Source organism: Coregonus clupeaformis, unplaced genomic scaffold (assembly GCF_020615455.1).
Source record: "Coregonus clupeaformis isolate EN_2021a unplaced genomic scaffold, ASM2061545v1 scaf2647, whole genome shotgun sequence".
NCBI lineage: Eukaryota > Metazoa > Chordata > Actinopteri > Salmoniformes > Salmonidae > Coregonus > Coregonus clupeaformis.
The window spans coordinates 32501-40000 of record NW_025536101.1 but is presented as its reverse complement, the minus strand read 5'-3'; the positions used below and the strand labels follow the sequence as shown (position 1 = coordinate 40000).

Sequence of the window (7500 nt, the reverse complement as noted above, 5' to 3'; positions counted from 1 at the left end):
CTACTGCCTCAAGGTAGGATACTGCTGCCTCAAGGTAGGATACTACTATTACTACTGCCTCAAGGTAGGATACTACTATTACTACTGCCTCAAGGTAGGATACTGCTGCCTCAAGGTAAGATACTGCTGTTACTACTGCCTCAAGGTAGAATACTACTGCCTTAAGGTAGGATACTACTATTACTACTGCCTCAAGGTAGGATACTGCTGCCTCAAGGTAGGATACTACTATTACTACTGCCTCAAGGTAGGATACTGATGTTACTACTGCCTCAAGGTAGGATACTGCTGCCTCAAGATAGGATACTACTATTACTACTGCCTCAAGGTTGGATACTACTGCCTTAAGGTAGGATACTACTATTACTACTGCCTCAAGGTAGGATACTGCTGCCTCAAGGTAGGATACTACTATTACTACTGCCTCAAGGTAGGATACTGCTGTTACTACTGCCTCAAGGTAGGATACTGCTGTTACTACTGCCTCAAGGTAGGATACTGCTGCCTCAAGGTAGGATACTACTATTACTGCTGCCTCAAGGTAGGATACTACTATTACTACTGCCTCAAGGTAGGATACTACTGCCTTAAGGTAGGATACTCTTATTAATACTGCCTCAAGGTAGGATACTGCTGCCTCAAGGTAGGATACTGCTGTTACTACTGCCTCAAGGTAGGATACTGCTGCCTCAAGGTAGGATACTGCTGTTACTACTGCCTCAAGGTAGGATACTGCTGTTACTACTTTCTCAAGGTAGGATACTGGTGCCTCAAGGTAGGATACTGCTGCCTCAGGGTAGGATACTGCTGTTACTACTGCCTCAAGGTAGGATACTGCTGCCTCAAGGTAGGATACTGCTGCCTCAAGGTAGGATACTGCTGTTACTACTGCCTCAAGGTGGGATACTGCTGTTACTACTGCCTCAAGGTAGGATACTGCTGTTACTACTGCCTCAAGGTAGGATACTGCTGCCTCAAGGTAGGATACTACTATTACTACTGCCTTAAGGTAGGATACTGCTGTTACTACTGCCTCAAGGTGGATACTGCTGTTACTACTGCCTCAAGGTAGGATACTGCTGCCTCAAGGTAGGATACTACTATTACTACTGCCTCAAGGTAGGATACTGATGTTACTACTGCCTCAAGGTAGGATACTGCTGCCTCAAGATAGGATACTACTATTACTACTGCCTCAAGGTAGGATACTACTGCCTTAAGGTAGGATACTACTATTACTACTGCCTCAAGGTAGGATACTGCTGCCTCAAGGTAGGATACTACTAATACTACTGCCTCAAGGTAGGATACTGCTGTTACTACTGCCTCAAGGTAGGATACTGCTGTTACTACTGCCTCAAGGTAGGATACTGCTGCCTCAAGGTAGGATACTACTATTACTGCTGCCTCAAGGTAGGATACTACTATTACTACTGCCTCAAGGTAGGATACTACTGCCTTAAGGTAGGATACTCTTATTACTACTGCCTCAAGGTAGGATACTGCTGCCTCAAGGTAGGATACTGCTGTTACTACTGCCTCAAGGTAGGATACTGCTGCCTCAAGGTAGGATACTGCTGTTACTACTGCCTCAAGGTAGGATACTGCTGTTACTACTGCCTCAAGGTAGGATACTGCTGCCTCAAGGTAGGATACTGCTGCCTCAGGGTAGGATACTGCTGTTACTACTGCCTCAAGGTAGGATACTGCTGCCTCAAGGTAGGATACTGCTGCCTCAAGGTAGGATACTGCTGTTACTACTGCCTCAAGGTGGGATACTGCTGTTACTACTGCCTCCAAGGTAGGATACTGCTGTTACTACTGCCTCAAGGTAGGATACTGCGCCTCAAGGTAGGATACTACTATTACTACTGCCTCAAGGTAGGATACTGCTGTTACTACTGCCTCAAGGTAGGATACTGCTGTTACTACTGCCTCAAGGTAGGATACTGCTGTTACTACTGCCTCAAGGTAGGATACTGCTGCCTCAAGGTAGGATACTACTATTACTACTGCCTCAAGGTAGGATACTGCTGTTACTACTGCCTCAAGGTAGGATACTGCTGTTACTACTGCCTCAAGGTAGGATACTGCTGCCTCAAGGTAGGATACTACAATTACTACTGCCTCAAGGTAGGATACTGCTGTTACTACTGCCTCAAGGTAGGATACTGCTGCCTCCAAGGTAGGGATACTACTATTACTACTGCCTCAAGGTAGGATACTGCTGTTACTACTGCCTCAAGGTAGGATACTGCTGTTACTACTGCCTCCAGGTAGGATACTACTATTACTACTGCCTCAAGGTGGGATACTGCTGTTACTACTGCCTCAAGGTAGGATACTACTATTACTACTGCCTCAGGGTAAGGATACTGCTGTTACTACTGCCTCAAGGTAGGATACTGCTGTTACTGCTGCCTCAAGGTAGGATACTACTGTTACTACTGCCTCAAGGTAGGGTTCTACTGCCTCAAGGTGGTTACTACTGCCTCAAGGTAGGGTTCTCACTGCCTCAAGGTAGGTTCTACTGCCTCAAGGTAGGGTTCTACTGCCTCAAGGTAGGGTTCTACTGCCTCAAGGTAGGGTTCTACTGCTTCAAGGTAGGATTCACTGCCTCAAGGTAGGATTATACTGCCTCAAGGTAGGGTTCTACTGCCTCAAGGTAGGGTTCTATTGCTTCAAGGTAGGGTTCTACTGCCTCAAGGTAGGGTTCTACTGCCTCAAGGTAGGGTTCTACTGCTTCAAGGTAGGATTCTACTGCCTCAAGGTAGGATTCTACTGCCTCAAGGTAGGGTTCTACTGCTTCAAAGTAGGATTTTACTGCCTCAAGGGTAGGATTCTACTGCCTCAAGGTAGGGTTCTACTGCCTCAAGGTAGGGTTCTACTGCCTCAAGGTAGGGTTCTACTGCCTCAAGGTAGGGTTCTACTGCTTCAAGGTAGGGTTCTACTGCTTCAAGGTAGGGTTCTACTGCTTCCGGTAGGATTCTACTGCCTCAAGGTAGGGTTCTACTGCCTCAAGGTAGGGTTCTACTGCCTCAAGGTAGGATTCTACTGCCTCAAGGTAGGGTTCTACTGCCTCAAGGTAGGGTTCTACTGCCTCAAGGTACTGTAGGCCTGATTCTATGATTCTAATGGGAGTGTAGGTTAAGGTAAGTATAGGTGGGGTTTTGGTTAACATGCAGTTTTGTTTAAAGTGTTAAGAATTGACTTTTTTTGTTTAAATGGAAATGTTCCATTTCAGACTGTGAAGAGATGCCAGAGTGGTTTGTCAGACACAGATAGCCTGATCTACTGTATGTCAATGGGCCTGGGTTCTCCACCTCTCTGATCCATCCTCCCTCCATGCCTGTTTACCCACCAGGTCCCGTTGGTGATCTTCAAAGCGTGAGAAGGAGGTGGCGAGGAAGCTGGAGTTTGATGGTCTCTACATCACAGAGCAGCCGTCTGAGGATGACATTAAAGGCCAGTGGGACAGACTAGTGATTAACACTGGGTAAGTCCACTGTTACCGCTCAGTTACTGCATAGTTCATTATCACAGCGGTTGCCTCCCTAATGGCACCCCTATTCACTGCATAGTGCACTACTTTGGACCAGCTCTGCTCCTGTAGTGCACTGTGCAGTATAAGTGCCATTTGAGACTCAGTCAGTTATTACAGCGCAGCTAACGCAGTATGGTCCGGGTCACGGAGGCCACAGGCTGAGCTAATTGTCCTCTGAATGTTTAAATGCTCAAACCTAACGATCACGCTCGTCTTGCGGTGGTGGGGCTTTGACTCTGCAGCCCTATGATATAGAGGTCTCTGGGTCACATATTAATGATATAGAGAAATGAATGAATATGGCAAACCATTATCGTTAATCCATTTCATAGCTGGATAATGTTTTTGTATAGACTGAGCATGTGGATCATGTTTTCTGTTTGGAGGACGTGGGCTAGTAATGTAATGGACTTTGGTTTGGATTTTCAGATCGTTTCCAAACAACTACTGGGATAAGTTTGTGAAGAGGAAGGTAGGTCTGAATTCATATTCACTGAAGACTCTCAATGTAATACATTTAGCTCTACATCAGTGACCTGTTTTAGAACTCTGTTTAGAACCAGTTTAGAACCTGTTTAGAACCTGTTTAGAACCAGTTTAGAACCTGTTTAGAACCTGTTTAGAACCTGTTTAGAAACAGTTTAGAATGTATCAGAACAGTAGAGTAAAGCTGTGTGGGTCCCCCTGCAGGTAATGGATAAGTATGGAGAATTCTACGGCCATGACCGGGCATCAGTGAGCTCTTGGGTATGGACAAGGCTGCTCTGGACTTCAGCGACGCCACGAGAAGAAGAAACCCAAGAAAGACAGCTCCTTAGCCGCGAGTGTGAGTCTGGGGGTGGGGACAGAGCCGGGAGGGTTTGGAGGGATGGAGGGTGAAGGGATGGGGGTGGGGACAGAGCCGGGAGGGGTTTGGAGGGATGGGGGGGGACAGAGCCGGAGGGTTTGGAGGATGGGAGGATGGGGTTGGGGGAGAGCCGGGAGGTTTGGAGGGTGAAGGGGTGGGGGACAGAGCCGGGAGGGTTTGGAGGATGTGAGGGATGGGGTTGGGGACAGAGCCGGGAGGGTTTGGAGGATGGAGGGATGGGGGTGGGGGACAGAGCCGGGGAGGGTTTGGAGGGATGGAGGGATGGGGTTGGGGGACAGAGCCGGGGAGGGTTTGAGGGATGGAGGGGGTGAAGGGATGGGGGGTGGGGGACAGAGCCGGGGAGGGTTTGGAGGGATGGAGGGATGGGGGGTGGGGGACAGAGCCGGGGAGGGTTTGGAGGGATGGAGGGATGGGGTGGGGTACAGAGCCGGGGAGGGTTTGGAGGGTGGAGGGATGGGGGTGGGGGACAGAGCCGGGAGGGTTTGGAGGGTGGAGGGATGGGGGTGGGGGACAGAGCCAGGGAGGGTTTGGAGGGATGGAGGGGATGGGGTTGGGGGTGGGGGACAGAGCCGGGGAGGGTTTGGAGGGATGGAGGGATGGAGGGGATGGGGGTGGGGGACAGAGCCGGGAGGGTTTGAGGGGATGGAGGGATGGAGGGATGGGGGTGGGGGACAGAGCCGGGGAGGGTTTGGAGGGATGGAGGGATGGAGGGATGGGGGTGGGGGACAGAGCCGGGGAGGGTTTGGAGGGATGGAGGGATGGAGGGATGGGGGTGGGGGACAGAGCCGGTGAGGGTTTGGAGGGATGGAGGGTGAAGGGATGGAGTTGGGGGACAGAGCCGGGAGGGTTTGGAGGGATGGAGGGTGATGGGATGGGGGGTGGGGACAGAGCCGGGGAGGGTTTGGAGGGATGGAGGGTGAAGGGATGGGGGTGGGGGACAGAGCCGGGAGGGTTTGGAGGGATGGGAGGGATGGAGGGTGGGGACAGAGCCGGGGAGGGTTTGGAGGGATGGAGGGATGGGGGGTGGGGACAGAGCCGGGAGGGTTTGGAGGGATGGAGGGATGGAGGGGAAGGGATGGGGGTGGGGGACAGAGCCGGGGAGGTTTGGAGGGATGGAGGGATGGGTTTGGGGGACAGAGCCGGGGAGGGTTTGGAGGGATGGAGGGTGGGGGACAGAGCCGGGAGGGTTTGGAGGGGTGGGGGTGGGGGACAGAGCCGGGGAGGGTTTGGAGGGATGGAGGGTGAAGGGATGGGGGTGGGGGACAGAGCCGGGGAGGGTTTGGAGGGATGGAGGGATGGGGGTGGGGGAACAGAGCCAGGGAGGGTTTGGAGGGATGGAGGGTGAAGGGATGGGGGTGGGGGACAGAGCCAGGGAGGGTTTGGAGGGATGGAGGGATGGGGGTGGGGGACAGGAGCCGGGAGGGTTTGGAGGGATGGAGGGATGGGGTGGGGGACAGAGCCGGGAGGGTTTGGAGGGTGGAGGGATGGGGGTGGGGGACAGAGCCAGGGAGGGTTTGGAGGGATGGAGGGATGGGGTTGGGGGTCGGGGACAGAGCCGGGGAGGGTTTGGAGGGATGGTGGGATGGAGGGATGGGGGTGGGGGACAGAGCCGGTGAGGGTTTGGAGGGATGGAGGGTGATGGGATGGGGGTGGGGACAGAGCCGGGGAGGGTTTGGAGGGATGGAGGGTGAAGGGATGGGGGTGGGGGACAGAGCCGGGAGGGTTTGGAGGGATGGAGGGATGGGGGTGGGGGGATAGAGCCGGGGAGGGTTTGGAGGGATGGAGGGATGGGGGTGGGGACAGAGCCGGGAGGGTTTGGAGGGATGGAGGGATGGAGGAAGGGATGGGGGTGGGGGACAGAGCCGGGAGGGTTTGGAGGATGGAGGGGATGGGGTTGGGGGACAGAGCCGGGAGGGTTTGGAGGGATGGAGGGATGGGGGGTGGAGGGATGGGGGGATGGGGGTGCCCCTCACAGTGCCTGTTGGACCCAATCAAAGCATTGAACTTAGATCATTAAAGCTCATAGATGGGGAAGCTTACTCTGTATTAGAGAGAACCAAAAATCTAGTTTCACCTTCTAAATGTGCACCTTTCTCTCTCTGTTGTTAATATGGAGTAAGCTTCCTCTGAAGCCAATAGAGTGAGAGGTGTTCTCCTAATATTTTATGTGTTTCAGTTGGAAGATGGCAGTAATGACCAATTACTGAACAGGATGGTGGCAGCAGGAGGCCTGATCGATGACAAATACGCCCCCAACATCAACCTGTTTATGTTCTGTTCTGTTGCAGATTAAACTCTGTAGATGTCAAGTACCAGATCTGGAAACTAGGAGTCGTCTTCACAGACAATGTAAATAAAGACTTATTTCATCCTGCTAAGTAACTTTAACTGCTTATTTAATAATTATTTTATTTTTTCCATTTTTTTTGTCATTTAGCAGACGCTCTTATCCAGAGCGACTTACATGAGCAATTAGGGTTAAGTGCCTTGCTTAAGGGCACATCGACAGATTTTTCACCTAGTCGGCTCGGAGATTAGAACCAGCGACCTTTCGGTTACTGGCACAACGCTCTTACCCACTAAGCTACCTGCCGCCCCCAGAATAATACATGATATATGGCGTTTAGCAGACTCTATTTCTAGCTCTCTTCCTGACCTCCGAGCCCCTGCAGTCGTTCCTGTACCTGGCTTGGTATACTGACCATGTCCGTCCTGGGTCACTACAACAACTTCTTCTTTGCTGCTCATCTCCTGGACATCGCCATGGGCTTCAAGACCCTCCGCACCATCCTGTCTTCTGTCACGCACAACGGCAAACAGGTACTGTGTCTGCAGTCGACTTTATCACTATGTCTGCACTTACTTAGTATCCTACAAACCAATGTCTAAAGATACAATATGTTACTGTAGATACATACAGTGTCTAAAGATACAATATGTTACTGTAGATACATACAGTGTCTAAATATACAATATGTTACTGTAGATACATACAGTGTCTAAATATACAATATGTTACTGTAGATACATACAGTGTCTAAAGATACAATATGTTACTGTAGATACATACAGTATCTAAATATACAAT

The 7500-nt window shown here is 51.1% G+C and overlaps 1 pseudogene; it reads left to right on the top strand.

Annotated features, from left to right (window-relative positions):
* The window catches only part of LOC123488991, a 56971-nt pseudogene that overhangs the window by 23995 nt on the left and 25476 nt on the right, over positions 1-7500 (top strand).